The sequence below is a fragment of the Pseudopipra pipra genome, chromosome 2, assembly GCF_036250125.1.
Source record: "Pseudopipra pipra isolate bDixPip1 chromosome 2, bDixPip1.hap1, whole genome shotgun sequence".
NCBI classification, from domain to species: domain Eukaryota; kingdom Metazoa; phylum Chordata; class Aves; order Passeriformes; family Pipridae; genus Pseudopipra; species Pseudopipra pipra.
In genome coordinates, this window is record NC_087550.1 from 67,992,537 (window position 1) to 68,012,887 (window position 20,351).

The following is a 20,351-nucleotide window of genomic DNA, read 5'->3' on the forward strand; positions in this document are numbered from 1 at the left end:
TATTATCCAAACGCTTCTTGAACACTGTCAGCCTTGGTGTTGCGACCACTTCCCTGGGGAGCCTGTTCCAGTGTCCATACACCCTCTGGGTAAAGAACCTTTTTCTAATATCCAATCTAAACCTCCCCTGACACAAATTCAGGCCATTCCCTCGGGTCACTGGTCACCACAGAGATCAGTGCCTGCTCTTCCTCTTCCCCTCACAAGGAAGTTGTAGACTGCAATGAGGTCCCCCCTCAGTCTCCTCTTCTCCAGGCTGAACAGACCAAGTGATCTCAGCCACTCCTCATATGGCTTCCCATCAAGGCCCTTCACCATCCTCACTGCCCTCCTTTAGACACTCACTAATAGCTTAATATCTTCCTTATATTCTGGCACCCAAAACTGCACACAATATTCAAGGTGAGGCCTCACCAGTGCAGAGCAGAGTGGGACAATCCCCTCCCTCGACCGGCTGGTGATGCTTTGCCATCTGATGCCCCCCCAGGACACGACTGGCCCTCCTGGCTGCCAGGGAACTGCTGACTCAGATTCAACTTGCCATTGCCAGGACCCCTAGGTCTCCCTTTCCGCAAAACTGCTCTCTAGAATCTCATTCCCCAGTCTGTAAGAAAATCCAGGGCTGCCCCACCCCAGGTGCAGAATCCGGCACTTTCCCTTGTTGAACTTCATATGGTTGGTGATTGCCCAGTCCTCTGATCTGTCGAGGTCTCTCTGCAGTATCACTGAATACGTACCTTTAATACTCTTTAATCATGGCATCTCCCTTGATCCTGACATACACAGCTTTTGCATCCTTGTGATTTTACTGAACTTTAAAAAAAAAAGTAATAAAAAATATAAGCATGTCAACATCCAGATAAGTCCCACCTTATCCAGATAAGTCAAACCCTTGTCCCCTAAAGGGACTCTTCTGACACAAGAGCTGACGTGTACAGATGCTGAGTGGAAGAAACACACAGTATGAAGCATACAGTCCCTGAATGTATCTCACATGATTTGATATATTCACTCCCAAGTTTTACCATATATTTCAGTTGAGAAACACTGAGATGGCTCATGCCATCATCCCACCCCAAAAATGCAGAAAATGACAGAAACAGCTATAAGACCAATGCACACCATAATCTGTCTTCTCCAAATCAAAACACATCATTCTGCAGCAAACATAAATGCAAAAAATATTTGTATTTTCATTTTGGTTTAGTCCAAAATCTAGAAAATGCTTTCTGATTAATACCAAGAGACTTTACACTGAACTCAAGAAAGTCCACACAAGCTCAGTATTACATACAGCATAGATATATATTTGGCAAAGCCATGTTCACTTTCCCTCTTCTTTCTGTCTTTCAGTATTATTTTAAGAGTTCTCTGCCACCAAAAGGTAAATAGAACTAATTAAAGAATAGTTTACCTTTTCTGTATTAAGTTATTCCTTGGGAGCAAATGAGAGCACAGCCTTGGAATAAACTTCAGACCTACTAGTTACACCAAACTTTGCAGAAGTGTGAGAAAGTTCATGTATTTCAGAGCACCAAATCTAAGCAAACCCTCTGCACCGTAAAAAAGATTCCAAATTCAAACATAGCACTGTTAACACAGGGCTATATATTTATATATATATATAAAAAACCAAAAGAGACTGCACAACTAGGCTCAGATCGGTCCAATTTTACCCACTTTTGCATCAGTGTCACAGGGTCTAGTCAACACTCTAGTCAAGTTTGTCAACATACCTCTATGTCTAGCTATAAACTAACACAATCATTTTGACACTGAATCACCAAATAAAACTCTTGTTGCCTTTTTTTTCCCTCATTTAGTACTGACTTAAAAAAAAAAAAATCATTCAGCTGAAGGAAGAGGACTGTCTAAAGTTCAGTTGTTGAACACAGGGTAAGGTTACACAGAGTTTTTTCCAGCAACAAACAATGTTGAAAGTGTCCCCAGTACTACAGTGCAAAAGCATTTCTCTTTTCTAGCTTAAGTATGCATTTTATTAAAAAAAAAAAAAGCAAACAAAACTTTTTTACTGTGTAGGAAATGTAATCATTTCATGCATTCATGTTTTTCACTTTCAAGATTCAAAATTTCTCTTACAGACACAGCAAAGCACTCCTTGCACAAAGGAAAGGAAAAGCTGCACCCTGACTACTCAATACTTTTCTCTACATCTCACTTTGAAACAGCATGCTCATTAGACGTTTTCCTCTTAGCTGGGGAAAGTGAGCATGCTTGTGTTTTCAGCTCCTCCTCTTTCAAAGACGCACAGCTGCAGCTGTAGTAAACAACCACTAGTGAGGAGCTGAGAAGGTCAAAGTCTGGGTGCTGCATCCATTTCAGCTTTTCTAAAACCAAAATTTCTATTTCAAGAAATTAATTTTTTGTCTCATTTTAGTAGTTTAGTTATGTCAAGGAAAGACAAAACCACAGTCATCCTCCAACAGAATAAATCAAGATACAGTACTTGAAAAGTCAGAAGCAAGACCCTTCAGCAAAAGTATTTCCAAAACCCCAGATTTATTAATATACAAACACCTCAGTCACAGTTGCCTATTTTACTTGATTCAAAGGAAGACTTGGTCAAAACCATCCTTGTACTCATGAGACCTGTTACACAAAGCAAACACTTATCGAAGGAAGGAGTAAGGAGGTTGACCACTCTGAGAAGTGGTGCCAGCAGCCATGCAAGGCTCACATAGGTGATCCAACAGCCTGAAGCAAGGAGGCTACAGCACCACAACTTCGTGAACACTACTGGTAAGTGGACATCACGCACCCAGCCATGAGAAAAGGCACACACCTTTCCATTATGTGAACAAAAATCAGGCCCAAAATCTGAATGGGATACCCTTCTAGCACTGAAACCTGCACCAAATAACACAGACCTTCTGAAATCACACTGTGCAGCAGAGAGCTCCCGAAGCACCTGGGAAAGGTGCTCATTTCCCCCAAATCACCCATTTCCCCCAAATACATGGTCTGTATTTCTATTTAATTATGGTGGGTACCATGGTCTACGTGAAGAGGAAAACAGTCGGTACCACAAAGTTCTGCAGCCCAAGCCCTTCACTGACCCCATACTAGCGTCTCCTGGAGGAAGAAGAGCTGGTTCAGCCCCACCACATTTCTGCCTCCTCTCATCTAAAGTGAAACTCTGCTCATGCACATTCAGGTCTGGCTCATCCCAACAGAAACAGCTGGCAGAGGACTCCACAATTAGCCTGTCCTGGAATCTTAAAGTTTATTTTTAAAAGTTGTTACACACAGTCTTCTTGGGCTCTCAGGGGCCTTTCTAGCAAAGGTTTTTCTACAAGAGAGCAAAGAAAGGCCTGGAAATGCCATCACCAAGTATTGCTGGGGGGAAAAAAACAGAATTAAAAATACCTCATTTCCCATACCCCCTATTTATATGTCTGATATTGCTTCACTATCAGAAGCAGAAAGCAAACAGTATCTCCCATATCCTAAACTCTAAATGCCCTATGGCATATCTCCTCCTCAAAAAGCTTCTTTTACCCCACAGCTGGGGGACAGAAGGAAATATGATTTTTTCACAACCCATTTTAAATTATACTGACTACTCCATGAACTTGGGGGGAGGGAGGGAAAGAGGAGGAAAAAAACCAAAAAAAAGCCTAAACCACCTTGTAAAGCTGCCAGTATTCTAATGAAAAGGTCTGATTAAAAAAAAGGTATCTTCAGACTGTCCCCCCCGCCCCCCCCCCCCCCGATTCCAGGTACCAGACACAGCAAAAGAAATGGTGGGGAAAAAAAACTAGAAGAAAAAAAAAAGGGGGGGGGAGGAAAATACCACCGCTGTTGTCCCAGAGGCAGTGGGGGCGAGCGGGCGGAGGTGCTGGGCTGGCGAGGGGTGCGCATGGGTGCCACCGAGGGGGTGATGTCATCCCACCAGCCTCCAGCCCGGGCACCTGCCAGCAGCAGCGTAGCAGCGACTGCCAAAGCCTCAGGCAGCACGGGAAGGGAAAAAAACCAAAAAGACATTAAAAAAAAAATAAAAAAAAAAAATCCGCAATGTTTCCTTCGCTGTGCGCCGTCGGTTTGTGACGAGAGGTGATACGCCAGCTTGCAGACAGCGGTTTCAAGTTCATTATGTCCCATTAAAAAGACATTCAAAATATTCCCCCTCCCCCAGCCCGAATAATATATTAAAAAAAAAGTAGACTCGGTTTATGCAACGTTACGTCATTAATAAAAATGCTCCTATCGCCCCATCTGTGACCTATTCAGCACAGTTACTAATCCCACACTGAGAACACTTTGCTGTTCCTGTGCATTTCAGAGTTGTAGACCAACCAGAGAGCAGAAAATGGAGCCCATATGCCAGCGCTATATAAAGCAGCCACACAAAGTTGCCACGAATAATGTACCTGCCGTGGCGAGACAAAAAGGGAAAAGCAAGGGGGGAAAGGGGAAGTGGGAGAAATACCATTTATTTCGTGATGGATAATTAAAAAAATAAACTGGTTTATTGACTTAGGGAGTGGGGGACTGCCAAGAGCTAGCAGGATCTTACAAGCTCCATACAGACACGATCAAGTGAACTTCTCTTCACTGCTTCCTACCGAAACTGCTCATACCTGCTCCCTGAGCGCGTAAAACACCTTATTTCCCAAGCAAACCCGTTTGCGGGAGTGAACATCACGCCAAGATCCGGAAAAAAAAAAACAAAAAACAAAAAAACAACAACAAAAAAAATAACCCGCTGTCTGGACCAGAGCATCGCACCCCTGCAAATCACGGGGAGGGGAATATAAAATAACCCATCTGACTGCTCGTATCCGCCTCCCCCAAATTCCACCACCAGCGGTGGTGCAGGATTCTCGGGGAGGCGGATAGGAGTCCAGATCTCGTCCTAGAGGAAATTTCATCCCAGCCGCGGAAAGCTTTCAGAGAGCTTCATGGGGTGATGCCGATGCCATGGGATAACGCATCTCCTGCAGTCGCTCTGGGCATACGCTTTAAATATAAATACCAGCGGTTTGCTACCCAAGCTCCCGATTTGTTCCATAGAAGATAATTATTTTTGTAGAAGGTAATACAGCATTACACTCTTGGTTTTTATTTTTTCCCCCATCGCGCGTTAGAGTCCGATTTTTTCCCCGTAGAGCGTTACACTCCGATTCTTCCCTCCAAAGAGCGTTACGCTTTATACTTTTTTGGTATTTATTTATATATTAATTGCCCACCCCCAAATGCGCAGGGGGGCCGCCCGCCCCATCCCCCGAACCCCCCGGGACGGCAGCACAAAGGGCTGGGCGCTCCCAGATCGCTGCTCATCACTCCTCGCTTATCGCCTTTTTTTCCCCTGCTTTTTTCACCGTCCCCCCTCCCCCTCTCCCTTTTCCCCCTCCTAAAGCCTCAGCGGGAAAGTTGAGGAAAAGTTCGGGCCGGCCCTTAGCACCCAACCCCGGTGTCGCTGCCGCCGGGGCACCGGGAGGGACGGAGGGAGGAAGGGATGGATGGAGAGGGGGAGGGAGGAAGGGAGGGGGGATGGAGGGAGGGAGGGCACCGCCGTTAACCCCCGGCTCGCCCCGGCGGCGCCGGGGGAAGCGGGGGGGGCGCCCTGCCCCCGCTTTTCTTTAGAATTATTTAACTTCGGCATAGGAGCGATTTTTTGTTTGTCTGTTTTTTTAAATAGAAGGCTGACTGGGACAGCAGCGGCAAAACCCACACACATTCGCCGTTTATCCTGGCTAAGAAAGGGAATCGGCACAGACCTGAGCAGAAGCGGCAGAGCAGGAGAAGAAACTGTTCCCTTCCCTGACACAGGGTCCCCGCTCTGTGTATCTGTCCGCCCGCCCCGCTCTCCCCGGGCAGTGCCCCAGCACTCACAGCCCGCACCGGCGGCCGTTCCCAGGAAATGAATGGGGGCAGCCGGGGGAGCCGCGGCGCTCGCTCGCCGCCGACTTACCCGCGTCACATGATGAGCCCGGGCAGGGTGGGCCGGGCGTGGAGGCTCCCGGCGCCGCCTGGCCGCGCCTGGCGCTGGGCCCGCCGCGCCGCCCCGCGGGCCTCTCAGACAAAGGGTCCGGACCGGTGTCCCCCTCCCCAGCTCCCGGCCCCTGCTCCGGCCGCGGCGGGCGCCGGTGGCGTCGCTGGCATGCGGCGCGTCCCCGCCCCCACCGGCAGCCGGGCGGAGGGAGGGGAGGGAGGGAGGGGCCGCGCCCCCGCCCCGCGGCCGCCCCGGTGCGCCGCCCGCCCCGCCCCGGGGGGTGGGGACGGGAACGCCCGGCCGCGCCGCCCCCCGCCCGGCCCCGGCCCTGGCCCCGGCCGCGGCCCCGGGGAGGGGCAGGGCAGCGGGGCGCCGCGGGGAGGGGCCGGGCGGGGCCGGCAGCGGGGGCGCGGTGGCGCCGAGGGGAGGCCCGGGGCGGGGGGGCGCCGAGGGCTGGGCGCGGTAACGGGGCGGGGGCGGAGGCGGCTCAGTGGGGTGCGGGGCGGCGGGGGAGCCCGAGGGGGCGCGGGGCAGTCGGGGCACTGAGGGGATGCTCGAGGGGGGACAAGGCGATGGGGCGCTGAAGGGAGCCCCAGGGGGGCGGGAGCAGCGTTGAAGGGGCCCCGGAGGTGACAAGGCGGTGGCGACACTGGGGGGCGTCCCGGGGGGGACGGCACAGGGCGCGGTGGGGCCGCCCCGGGGCCGCGCTGCCGGGCGGGGTTGACCGAGCCGTGTCCCGCAGTTACCTGGCGCTGAGCGCCGCAAACCTTTCCCTTTTTTTATTTTGTTTCCTTCGCACAGCCAGGCTGCAGCTCGTGAGAAATACGCGAGGCGGGTTTTGGTTGGGGTTTTTGTTGGTTTTTTTTTTTTTTTTTTCGGTCAGCGCTTGTAAGCCTGAGTCGCGCCCCTGCAAACTGAGAACTTCCTTTACGGGGAAGGTTTTTCACACGTTTGGGCTGCGGATACTGGCTTTAATAACAATATACAGAGAAACAGGTTTCATAATCTTAAAGTTTGTTTAAAATAAAGTCTTCATTACATGGATGTTTTAAAAGAAGAACTTAGCAAACCTTAGAAAACATAAATCATGAGAGTCAGCATTAAACCTTAAGAAGCAAATCTCTTTTCTAAAGCGTTCTTATATGTATGTGTTTACACAGTGAAATATTTTGATGGAAAGGTCCTGGTCCATGCCTGAGCAGTGTTGAAGCTATTAAACTGGCCTGACAGGTTACCTAGGGATTCCCTTGCCTTGGAGAGCCTTTTGTTAATGTAAAGCTGATGTGGCTATTTTCTGCCTCCTCCCCTGTGGTTCATGTTGCATGAAGTAAAAACGGTGTGGTCAGACTGCAGGTGAGCTTTGGCCACCCCTGCCTGTTGAGGTGGTTTCTGGGCAATGTTTGGAGGGCAATTCAATTTAAGGAAGCTTAACAGCCTTGTGAATAATCAGGGTGCTGTGCTGGACCCTGGCAAAAGCCATGGTCAAAGTAGGTAGAAAAGGGCAAGTTCTTTGTGGAGTCCCATCCCTCATTCTCCTCAAGTTCAAACTCAGCTCAGCAGTTCCTGAGGGTCCTAGTCATAACAACAATTTGGTAAATAAAAAGCAAAAAGAGGGATGGATCTCTCATCTAGGAGGTTGGCCTGTCACGTAAGAGTGTTTGTAAATGCTCATGCAGCTTGTGTATTTACACAGAAAGCCAAGCTGAGCACAGGTAAATAATTACTGCTAAAACGCTATTACGTGCAGTAAATACAAACTAATATTTGCTGTTCAACACAATATTTGCTGAGGAAGCCAGAAGAACCAGAACCAATGTTTGTTCCTGGAGAGCATTTCATGCCGGCTGCTGGAAATACATGTACACATCACTTTGTGTGTTCTCCCTGTAATGGTCCTCTGCCGCCTCTTGGCATAAATAGTTTGGATAACTTAACCCTTCACTATTTGTCATTGCATCTTACCTCTATTTCCACAAAGTTAAAAAAAAAAAAAAGAGGCAGAATAGTAAATAAGAAATGTTAAAATGGCTATAAACAGAAATATACGTCTGCACAAGCTACAAAGGGGATTATACATGATTTGCTATTGTAATGTTGCCTCTAGTGTAATCATTTTCTTCGGAGAAAAGTGAGTATATAGTTAAAATACAGTCTAATGACCCAAGCAATGTCTTTCCTTATACTAGTATTTTAGATACAAAACCAGTTCCAGCTACTCACTGTAAATTACATATGTAATACATTAGATTTTACCCAAGTCAAAAGTTAACACTGTAACACTTGTTTTAAAAGATAAAATATGCAATCCCATAGGAAGCAGGCTAGTATAGGAGACAGCTGGAAACATTCCCTGGACAGATGCATAGCTTATATTCAGATTTATCCATAGAAAACACAAGTATTAACAACATTCATCCTCCTTAACCACTTGGAACAGGGAGCACTAAGTGTTCTGCAGAGAAAAACTGGTTTCTACCTACAGAGGTTAAAGGATTAATGAATATTTGGCACATGAAAAATGAATAGTGATAGTGGGAAGAAGATTGCATGTAGATGGTGTGATAAGGTGTGTAGCAGAGAAACATCACGTTACACATGTTGCTGTGCCCTGAGAAAAAGACAAAACTCATTTCCACTGAGTTTCAGATAAAATATTTTAAAACATCAATATTTATTTTGTCATACTTAGAAATATTTTATTCAGTTATCTACTATACCTAAGGAAATCATCTAGAAGAGGGGATGGCTGACTGACAGTGGGTGATAAAATTTGTTCTCTGCAAGCTTCATTATGTGCTATGTTGGCTGTTTACATGGTCTGTTGCCTGCTACTAAGAACTATTACCCATATGCATGAATTTGCAGGGCAGTATCTAAGCAAAAAAATATGTAGCTACATTCGCATGAGAAATGTATTACCTGATTATGTATCAATAGATTGATACAGAAGTAGGGATATTACACATTATTATTTGATGTATATCACAGATTTATAGAGAAATGTAGTTCTCAATCATATACTTTTATGGAAAACCTGTCCTCCTAAATCACCATCTTGGCTCACTCCATACACCTGACCACTATTTCCAGTCTCATCTAGCTTAACAAAGCTGAGCATACATCATCTATTTGAAAATGTTTTGGCTTACATTTTAACACAGAAAGACTTTGAAAACATTTAGTATTTCTCCAGATTTAGAAAGTTCTTTTTTTTTCCTCATTTTTTTCCCCCTGGAAAGAGGGAACTTTAATTGTATGTCCTATTAATCAAGGGGACTTTTCAGCATGCTGTTTTTTCAGAAACAACAGTCCTAAATTTTGAGACAGGAACATTAACAGCGTATTGCCATATCCTAGACTAAAATCAGAAAATCGTACTTTTGGAAACCAGGAAAAAAAATTGGCCCACTGACCATTTCTGGTTACTTATTTTTTCACAAGCTCAACAAGTGTGTTTATGTGTGATTTTAGACTTTTTCCATAGTCCTTCTCCACTTCTGCCATATTGCCTTTAGAACACTACTACTAATTCCCTTTTATTGACTCCCACCACTTACCATATCACATGGCTCTTTCCAGTCTTCCTCTAGCTGTTCGTCCGCTAATGGAGTTTCTTAAAACTTACCAAACCCAACATATTGTAAAATCTCCCCTTAATGTTCCTCAGCCTCTCACACTGTATTTGTCCTCCACTGATACAGAATTTTCTTCACGGTTCTTCCCCAATATTCATTGTCTTATTTGTCTTATATTTTTGTCTTAGATCCTAATCCATGTGCAAATAAATAATACTTTTGAAAGCAATTTATCAACTTCTACCCTTAAGAATTATTTAAGTTTTTTTTTTTAAACTTATTAATAATCAATCATTTTTCAAAATGGGGAATGGCATCACCAGCAGAGAGCACACTGGAACCTCAGAACAAAAGAAAACATAAAATCAATAGCATATTTTAACAATGTGTGCCTGAAACACATAAAAATACATCTGAAATAAATGAGTAATGTGCGGAATATTGAGAGATTTTGTCATTTAAATTAACACCAGTTGTAAAAAAAAAATCACTTAAGTTACCTGTTATTTATTCCATTTCAGATTGTATTAAATTTTTTAACTCAAATAAGCAAACAAATAAAAAAATCAACCTCACCTAAATGAATTTTTATTTGGGATGCACGGTTAGACAAAAGCTGTAACAAATTACATGATGCATTTTAGAAGACAGATTGTGTTCATTTGCTGAACTTAGAGAAACCTTTGAGTTGACAGATAATCAATTCAAATACCTGCAGTTGAGGGATTGTATTACTAATTCCTTTCACAACCCTTCCCTTTTGGATACAGGCAAATAAACGGGTTTTCTTTGCCAAGGAATTGACCACATCAGCATATACAGCCTTTCAGGTATGGTTGCTGTCTTGCAATCCAGCCTGTGATCATCTGCCAAGTGCTTCCTCCATCTTACTCCATTCAAACTGGGGTTAAGCTCAACATGTGGGCCTTGCCCCTTTATCTGACAGCTGCCATCAAGCATGAGGGTGGTGCAGATCTTTTTGGGCAAGGACATCAGCTTCTGTTTCTTTGAATCTACTTATGAAGTGTTTCAACATGCACAGCACTCCGCCATCAAATGCTGAGCTTTATAGTCAACTTCTAGGTGGCCACTAACCAAACCAGTCAATCTAAAACAGGGAAGTACAACTAACAGGCATTGCTGTTGTATTTCATGGGACTCATTCAAATATCAGAAGTACAATTCCTTGGGTAAGGAGGTATTTTTATTTTTTTCTGTACTTCATATAAACCAATTTTTTGTTCTTAGACTATCAGGAAATCTTCCCTTCAGCCCACTCTGCTTTAAACCACCCCAAAAAGCACAACCTAGCTCAGTGCATAAATGGCAGTGTTAGTGAACACAATGCAGCCTCTGTGATACAATAAAGTATATAACAGAGAATAGTTCAGTTACACTGCACAAGAGAGGAAAATTATAATCTGATATAATTAATAGGTGCATGTTTTTCTCCAGGGGCAGAGATCAAAATATTCAATTTGCCAGATTTAGAGTAGCAATGTTGCCAAGACACTTATTCTTGGAAAGTGGGGCCACACAGTATTAATGCTTCACTCCTTTGATCCAAAAGCTCTGTGCCCTTTCTATAACCTTGGATTGAAATCATGGATTTTTTTTTTTTAATTTTAAACTTGCCTTCTTTTAGCAAGAGCCCTTGAAAGGTTATGATCTTACGGAAGAGGCAGAAGAACAGGGGGAACAGTTCCTTATTTAGTATAATCCAACACTCGCAAAAGTTAATAGGGAGCAGGAAATCATCAAGGAACATGTTTTGGGGAGGATTTTGGTTTTTGCATCTCTTCAGTGTTTGGTTAATGTTTTTGCAAGAAAAAAAAGAAAAGGAGACAAAGCCTTCCTGGCTCTGGACACCATGTCAGGGCAATGCCCATGAATGGAACAGGTTGCACTGGATTTTCGTTTCGAAACCCTGTAGTTTATAGCTGAATTTATGAACTTAAATATCACCCCGATTAAATTTCTTCCATCAATTTGAAGTCTATGTTCAATTATCTCAGCTCCTTATATTAAATGTGTTGTTTGGTTGTTTAGGAGACCAAAAAAAAGGGGGGGCAGGATTTCTTAAACTGCTTTATAAAGAGAGGCAGACAGTATTCTCATATGAACATTAAAGCTATTACATCTCTTTTGGTAAGATAGAGAGACAGCCTGTGACAATCTTTCCCAATTTTCCCTGTTAACTCCCACTGTGTTGTGTTCTCTGTATCTCCTGATAATTTTGTGTTCCACTGTGTCTTCATACAACTGATGATATCTAATTTGTTCCCTGCGCATGTATTTCATAGGTTCCAAAAGAAGATCTGCAAGTTAAAGACCTGGAGGAGAAGTTTCAAAGCCAGAAATGTTTCAGAAATGGCTGGTGGCTGTGCATGGGACTGAGAAGCATTCTGCAATCAGGTTAGCAAAGGAATACATTCAGCTGAATCTGATTTTGCACCTAGTAGGCAGCCAAAAACATCTGGGATATCTTCTTTGCAGGTATTACCCTAGCAATCTTTCATGCTTTTCCTGACAGGTTTTAGGTATAACAAATATTTTCCCCATTGTTTTTAATTAAGCAAAGTTGTTTGTTCCCTGTGGAGGTGTTAAAAAAATTACAACAGAGTAAGTCTCCAAATAAATAAACACTTAGATGTTTTTTCTTTACTCATACAGCATTCCTCCTTTCCCAGCTTCCATCCTAACACATGCTTTCCTGTTTTACTAAGGCATTCATGTTGATAATTTTTGTTTTGATTTCATGGCCATGCAACTTAGCATCGCCAGCAGGTCAAGGGATGGGATTGTCCCGCTCTGCTCTGCACTGGTGCAACCTCACCTTGATTATTGTATGCAGTTTTGGGTGGCACAATATAAGGAAGATATTAAGCTATTAGAGAGTGTCTAAAGGAGGGCAATGAGGATGGTGAAGGGCCTTGAGGGGAAGCTGTATGAGCAGCAACTGAGGTCACTTGGTCTGTTCAGCCTGGAGGAGACTGAGGGGAGACCTCATTGCAGTCTACAACTTCCTTGTGAGGAGAAGCGGACGGGCAAATACCAGTCTGTTCACTCTCATGATCAGTGACAGGACTCAAGAAAATGGCATGAAGCTCAGTCAGGAGAGGTTTAGGTTGGATATCAGGAAAAGGTTTTTTACCCAGAATGTGGCTGGGTGGTGAAACAGGCTCCCCAGGGAAGTGGTCACAGCACCACACCTGCCAGAGTTCAAGAAGCATTTGGACAATGCTCTCAGGCATATGAGATGTTTGGGATGTTCCTGTGCAGGGCCAGGAGTTGGACTCAGTGACCCTAATGGATCCCTTCCAACTCAGGACATTCTATGATTCTATGATTAAAAATGAAAAATGGTTCTTTTTAAGTCTTGTGTTATTACATTACTTTGGCTTGAAATGTCTAGGTTTGCACCTGAGCATCATGGACATATCCACGGTCACGATGATTTCTGGATCGTATGCTTTCTGGATACGGAATGTCAGTGACTCACAAGCATTAAGAGGCTTCAGCTGGACTCAGCTGTAAGTACCACATTACAGATGAGTAAATTATTTTTTTTTTTTGTGAATTAAAGGTTTCTGGTTTTTTAAATGGTGAATTTCATAGATTGTTATTTCATAGTTGTGACACTAGATATAAATCTAATAGCTGAAAAACCTAAGCATCATATTGTAGCAATTGCTTACTTAATGTCTAGGCTTGTTTGTGTGATTTTTGTTTCTTTGAACTAAGGGAGTGAATTTGTTTGAGTGACTTCAAAGCTCAGTAAATACCAGTTATCAATTCTCTTTCTAATGACAACTGATGACATGATTTTTACAAATGGTTGAGCATTTGGCAAATGCTAACCGCAGAAATCGAATGAGCTGAAAGAAACTCCAGTCTGCCCTATTGTCACTACTGAGCTGACAGATGGGAAAAAGAGGAGGAGGTTGTGATGCTCTCCCAGAAGCCCAGGGGCACACCACAAAATGACTGCTGAAGTGTCTTGACAGACCGTAAGTGAGAGAGGTACAGATTTCTGAAGAGCAGACATCACCTATATTTTGCTTTAAAAGTTATCCTTTCTATCACAGCCTCCCCAAACAGGCTGAGCAAATTCTCTTCAGAGCACTTAGCACCAGAGCTCATTTGAGCCTCAGGAGTGAAGGTAAAATTGAATTTCCCTGACAAAAGGAGGAGCTGGAACCAGGCTACCTCCTCCAGCAGCTGCTGGAAGAGTGGGAGTGCAGGGCTACCGCTACAGCTGCCCCAGGCAGGTGGCTTGAATGCCAGCATCTGCTGCTGTCCTGGACACTGTCACCTGCCTGAGCCCTATCAGCATGGCCAGGGTGCTTTGCTATCCTGCCATCTGCTGCTGCAAACAGCTGTCCACTCTACTGGTGCCTAAGCAGCAGGGAAAATCCCCCAGTATGCAGAAAGCCTGTAAACCTCGGAATAAGAATTGAGAAATGGGCACTGGCAGTCTGTGGGAATCAGATTGCTTGGCCTTGCCTTTCCTTACCTTTTTTTTTTTTATTTGACTCCTCAGTTAGTCTAATGCATCTCCTTTGGTTTTGTAAGAAGTGACTTGACAAGTTAAAAGTACCAAACGTCAGTAGCTTCACCCATATGTGCTGCACGCCTCAGGCTAGACAGTACATATTGGTAGCCAGACTGAGAAGAACATTTATCACATTACCTCTTAAAAACTCACTTTATTTTTCTTGTTGAGCTGGCCCCCATCCAATGTGACACTCCAGCATGAGCCATGTAGTGACAGCAACAGCCTCCATGGAAACACACCAGAGCATGAGGCCAGCCGTGGGGTAGGGAGAAAAGGCAGCTCTGTCCTTTTCCTTAGTCTGCTGCATTTTTGCTCTGAACAAACTTTCATTCCATTTCTAAAGCACTATTATGAGTGCCTCTCCCATGCCACCGTGTCTTTGGTATGTTCCTTGTAGCAATGCAAAGTTGTGCTAAAGGTGAAAAACCTGGGGCTGATTGCAAGGCATTACCATCTCACAGCCTCAGGAACCTCCACTCCTTTTACATGCTGGAGCCAGGAAGGGAAGCTGCCTTTCCAACCAAGACACAAATAAATGCTGGCTGCAGTGGGTGGAGGTTTGAATGCACAGTATGGAGTGACTAGATCTCATGGAGAGTGCCCTGCTGGCAGCCTTGGCACTGCTCTGCCAAAAGTCCTGCTAACTGAATGTCTATTTTCGGCAAAATGGAGGGAGCAAAGGGAAACCGCGTCTTAGAAATTTCCTCAATGGCTTTCATAATTTGAAATACCCTTCACTTCACCCAGGAACAGGTGTATTGGGAAAAGGGTGGGAGGAGGGGTGATGTTAAGCCGGTTGCTCTCCCAGTAGAGTAACTGGGGGGACTTTGATGGTCAGGATGCCCTGATGACAAAACCCCTCATCATCAGGGCTATTACCACACCTGCCTCTCCATCATACTTAAAACTCACTCCCCTATCTAATAGCAGCATGCAAAGTTGTCTAACACCATTATGATATAATTAATAATATCATTTTCCCATAATATTTCTCTGAAATTTTCCTTGTTTTCCACCAGACTGCCTTGAAGTAAGTCTTTCAGACTGACTATCCCGTTTGATGTAGACAGTGAACCAGGTAGCTCTTTGGCATTGTTCCAAGTGTTTGAGCATTTCACAGATGACAGGGTAAATACAGCAAAATTTGTGCACCTTAAGGCAAGCTGCTACTGTGCTTAACTTTCAGACACTTACATTCACAGAAAACGTGACAATACCAAGTTTCACTGCACATCGCTTGTAGGTTCCCAGTTCTGAATTCACACTATGCAGTGGGAAATACCCATTCTGTGTATGTCACATGGAGAATCAGGTGCCTGGGATTCACCACAACCACAGTAGTGAGCGGAAAGTCTCTTAAACTGACAAAGAATGACTGAAGCACTTATATTGTAAAATTTCCCCTGTCTCAGCAGGTAAGGAGTCTAAGTATGGGCTGTAAGGCAGTATTTTTTGTGGTTTGGGCGTCACAGCCTGGTTCTCTTTCAAGCTGAGCACCTCAGCCATCTTTTCAAGGGGCTGAATGAGCTCCTTTTTTTTTTCTTTTAATTTAAATGATAGAGCAGTATCTTGATGATGATATATATATGACATGTAGTATAATATGTAATAAGCACATTTTAATGTCTAATGCTTTAATACATGTGTTATGAATAATAACAACAATAATACACAGCAGGCACCTGGTGATGTATCTTCTATATCTCTTACATCCCAGCTCCACTACTTAGATTATACGTGCTTGTCTGAGGCACCAGGATATGTCTTATTAAATCTGGGCTGTAGGCATTTACATCAGGACCAACCACCTTTGTACCCCTCTGTAATGGAGAAAGATACCTTTAGGATCTCTCTCATCTCGTCCTAAAATAGGTTTCTAAATTTTACTGGCATTGCCAGACATCTTCATTGTACCAAACGCTTTAGTGGACATCAGGAGTCACACTTGGCTTCAGCATGGACTCCAACTCTTTTGACACTGCTTTGGTTGCTCCTCATGTCTTTGCCATCCCAAGTGCTTTAAGTACTTGTGGATAACACCAAGTCACCTAGGCTAATTCTAGTCTGAAATCTTTCAGGTATAACAACAGATATTAATAAATCTGAGCACTATTTCCTTAGTTAAATTTCCTCACAAGACTCTTGGTTCCCTGATGTCTCAGACACATAAGAAAACTAATTGCACATCATAAGGGAAGTCAATCACCTGGCTTCCTAAGTGATACTTCTGATCTACTGAAATTACTTCTCCAAAATCATCAAGGGCGCTAGGACTCCAGTTAACATCCTTAATATCTCTTTTCAGTGTATGAGCCTAGGTCCTGAGATGATGCTAATTTGAACATCTACGTTGAGTTAGTAGTCCTGGGCATGTTTATCAAGCTGGTGATGTGGCCCATGAACTCTGTGTAATTTCCCAGTATCTTTCACATCACTTTGTACCTTTTCTCTTCCTCATCTATCCCTCTTTCTCATATCTCTCTCATTGCAAGAGAACCTGATCATTTGAACATCTTTAAAGTGTAATACATTAAAAAGAAACGTTGTTGGCCTTTAAAGTACTTTATATCACTTTAAATCACACTACCATAGCAATGCTGCAAAGAATGCCATCTAATTTACATAAAGTCACCCAAAGGTTAATTAGTATATGGAGGTTAATTTCCAAAAGAATGCACTAGGAAAAAAGCGGCAAAAAGCAATTCTTTCCTTAATTGGTTTTGTACACACCTCATTCTATGTTTTACAAATGTACTCTAATTTCTGTCTTCATTTTCTAGGAAGATTGCATGTCAGGGAGAAAGGAAGTCTGTCACTGTGTCTGTCTGAGTGGTTACTTGCTGACCTTTTGTTGCAGAATAGACTATTTGCAAACATTGCCGTCACATGCCATCGCAATTGCATGGTGGGCACTGTAATGCTACATTTGCATGCATCATCTGCAGTGGAACAAAAAAATAATTCCCAATTGTCTCTCTAATTGTATAACTGGTGGGAAATGTTGATACAAACATCACATTAGAAATAGTACATGTCCCCAGCTCTGTCCACATTGCGGAATGGAGGGAAGGTGTTCACCTGGTAAGCCCACATGTCAAGAGGAAAAGCAGGACATTTAATGTTAGTAGGGAGGGGCAAAAGTGATTATTTTTCTGGTTGGAAATAAATACTCTGAGGGAATATCAGAAACTGTCCTCAGGTGACAAAGGAAGAAGGCAATCTCGGAGCCTTGCTGGATTCCCCTCTAATTTTGGATACCCAGAGCTGTATATTGGCTCTATGTCCATTTCTGGATTCTGTGACTTTAGTGGAAGTGGTTATGCTTTTCTACAAGAGCTTTAATGGACACAGTACAGGTTAATTTGAAGACACTACTCCTCTCAGCAGTAATAGGATTATGTTCTACTATGAAGATTGAGAAAACAATCTCAATCTTTAATAAGAGCGTTTTTAATAAGAGTTATTAGCATTTGCTGAAACTAGACATCTGCCCAACCTTGAATCTTGATAACCTAGAACTGCTTAACAATGTTGAGTTTGGCTTTTGAAATATGTGTTAGAAGCCTTGTATTCTTAGAGGCTTTGAAGCTATTCTAACCCCAAAATACGTCTTTCTCAGAAGCAAGTAGGAGAAATCCCTACAGCAGGATTGAACAGCAGTAGCAGACGATAAAGACTTCAGTTTTATTTCTGTCTTCTCCACCAAGCTGTTTAGACACCTGATAAAGAAATTCCAGTGGTGGAGCCAAGGATCTACTCAAGCTCATGCTAGAAATGGAACACCTCCCGCCCCTGGATGCAGTGTCAAAACCATGGGCACATCGCACTGAACAGCCTACGCTGCCTTCCTGACCGCTCCTCTCCTCTCTCTGCAGTAGCAAGGGGGTGGCTTCAGTACTGCTCCTTGCAAGGATGAAGTGGATTTACCATTCTGTAAATGTTATTTCTGGTAAACATTTCTGCAGAGGCTGCATAGAAACCAGACTTGATGCAAACATTTCCATGATGAGTGGATATATAGTCATACAGCCTCTCCTGGGTCACATGAAACTAGATGTTACATTTGGCAGTGGTAACAAGGTAATCAGAGCTCTTCCATTTTCCTTGGTCATGAATAAATCCATCCTTGGCAAGTAATATCCCTGTGTTCATTCATAAGTTGTAATATAATAAGAATACCAGCAAAAACCATTGAACTTATTTATTCCATTTACACATCCACTCTTCCTTATTATTCTTGGTGCCTAGGAAAATGTTCTTTCTCTTCCTTTAAACAGCTCTTGTCCATTGTTGCTGTTTACGATCTCCTTACTGTTGCTGAGGGTTCTCCTATTCCCTCCCTGTCTTTGTTTAGCAAAGCTAAATGCATTTCGTTATTTTAATCTTTCTTGAAAAGTCAATCCCTTAATTAGAATCTATGGTTGTGGAGTTCCACTGGTGTCTGCAGGCTAAACACCACTAAGGCTGTTTTCCTACTAATTGTGCTCACAGACAGGACATTTGTTACTATTGTTGATGGCATTAATTTGTTTGTTGGTTTGGGTTTTTTTTAAAGACTGTTTATCTAGGTAAAAGGCAGAAGGCAGAATTCATTAAATCAGATTTTCAAAGGATTAAAGCCTACAAGGCATAGAAAGTGATGATTTTGTTGGTTGAGATTTTAAACTGAAACATGCAAAGATAAACCTAAAAGCCCAGGGTTTAGAGATTGAGCACATCGAAATCTCTCACTAAAACACAGAGATTTTACGAACATGCTTGTAAAAGAAGGCTGTCAAATGCTGATCCACTCTCTCTCCTACTGATTCCTAATTAGCATCAAAAAATGTGGAAACAATCCTTCATTCCCAATCTATCAAACACATTTTGCTAGAGACATTTGGAGATTCAGTGGGAATAACAGTAATGCCAAAAAAAAAAGCTTACCTTGTCTTTTCTCACTTTTGTCTCCAGTTTTGCTCACTAATCACCCTGCATGCAAGTTTTTAGGAAAAGGATTTCACTCTTCTAGCATGCAATCAAAGAAATCAAAGAACCTTTACACAGACATCACAACAACTTCTTGAAGTAAGTTTTGAGGGGCTTCTTAGTGCATAATTTCTTTCTGTGTACCTCTTAGGGATGTAAATTTTTTACCCATGCAATTGCTTTCCACACTACCACACATAAAGGCAATAAATGTAATAACAACCTACCTGAGTGATGTATCTTTTACTCTGCACATGAATTTGCTGCAGTTTGAATGTTTCTTGTGCTGAGATATGTCCCATTTGATTCAGTTCTATTTAAATCAATTATTTCATTGCACATAAGCTAAAACAAAAGCTGCATTGTTTGGACATACAAAGTAATGGTATTCCACCAAGGTATGCTCCGAGTGTGTTTCTGTCTATCTCCTCTGTCCACAGAGATTGTTAGGTTCAGCTGTGTAGTGTGGCTTCCTCTACAGCGCTTGGGATGAATCCTGTTCTGTTACTCCACTACATTATCCCGAGTCCTGCATTGTAATCTGCTGCCTACTTCCAGTCTACAAAGTAGCCTTTTTTAAAGGCATTTCTCCTTCACTTGGAAGGTGAATCCTAGCAGCTGGGACTTCCTAGTCCTCACCATAGCCACAACTGAATTTTTCTCATCAGCCGTAGACCTGATGTGGCCTTACCCCTGGTGATAATTGCCAGTATAGCACCAGATCACACTAACAATTTAGCTATGTGACTAATTGCATGCTAAGGTTTGGACTCATCATCATGGCTGGGCTTCGCGAACGAATATCTGGGAAGGGCTCTACCCACGTTTGTTACAAGCACGTTGGTGGCTGAAAAGGCCAATACGAGATAGGTTTGGACTAGTGTCCCTGTTACTCACACAGATGTGACTTGAGAACAACTACCTGTTGGGCCATACCATGACTGTGCCTTTGGGCGCGCCCATGTCTTTCTATATGAGCTTCACAGAGTTCAGTACCACCTGAACTAGGTAGCATCTATACCTTCCCTGAGAGTTATCACTGCACCATGTCTGCACTGTCCATCTCATTCCCTTCTTCCACACCACTGTTACAGCTGCTGAGGTAAACTGGCTTTCTTTTCCCTCTTCTCCTTCTGCCCATGCAGCCTTTCCTGTGTTACCACACAGAAGCTTAACTTCAGCACAGCAGACCTTCTCCCTCTACAAGTTTCCTCAGCACTGTAATTTAAGTATTCTTGAGGTATTTAAGAGCTGCAGCCTAAAATCCTGGAGGTTCAAAAACTTTCCCATTTCC

The 20,351-nt window shown here is 43.4% G+C and overlaps 1 protein-coding gene and 1 long non-coding RNA gene across 9 annotated transcripts in view; one reads left to right on the top strand and one right to left on the bottom strand.

Moving 5' to 3' along the window:
• Positions 1 to 6,059, bottom strand: part of KLF12 (KLF transcription factor 12) — a 241,587-nt gene extending 235,528 nt beyond the window's left edge. For 4 of the 7 annotated variants that reach the window (XM_064645887.1, XM_064645882.1, XM_064645890.1 and 1 more), the window contains exon 1: positions 5,936 to 6,059. The gene's annotated coding sequence lies outside the window, so the exon portion shown is untranslated. Of the gene's footprint in view, positions 1 to 737; positions 788 to 5,741; positions 5,854 to 5,935 lie in introns of those variants that run through there. The other 3 variants (XM_064645883.1, XM_064645886.1, XM_064645885.1) reach the window with 3 other exon arrangements.
• Positions 6,060 to 10,735: 4,676 nt separating this feature from the next.
• On the top strand, positions 10,736 to 19,289 carry LOC135409831 (uncharacterized). Of its 2 annotated transcripts, XR_010428380.1 has the most exons (3): positions 10,736 to 11,946; positions 15,109 to 15,167; positions 17,797 to 19,289. It is a non-coding gene; the product is annotated as an uncharacterized LOC135409831 (long non-coding RNA). The 2 variants fall into 2 exon arrangements; XR_010428379.1 differs by having other exon boundaries at positions 15,109 to 19,289.
• The last annotated feature ends 1,062 nt before the right edge of the window (positions 19,290 to 20,351 follow it).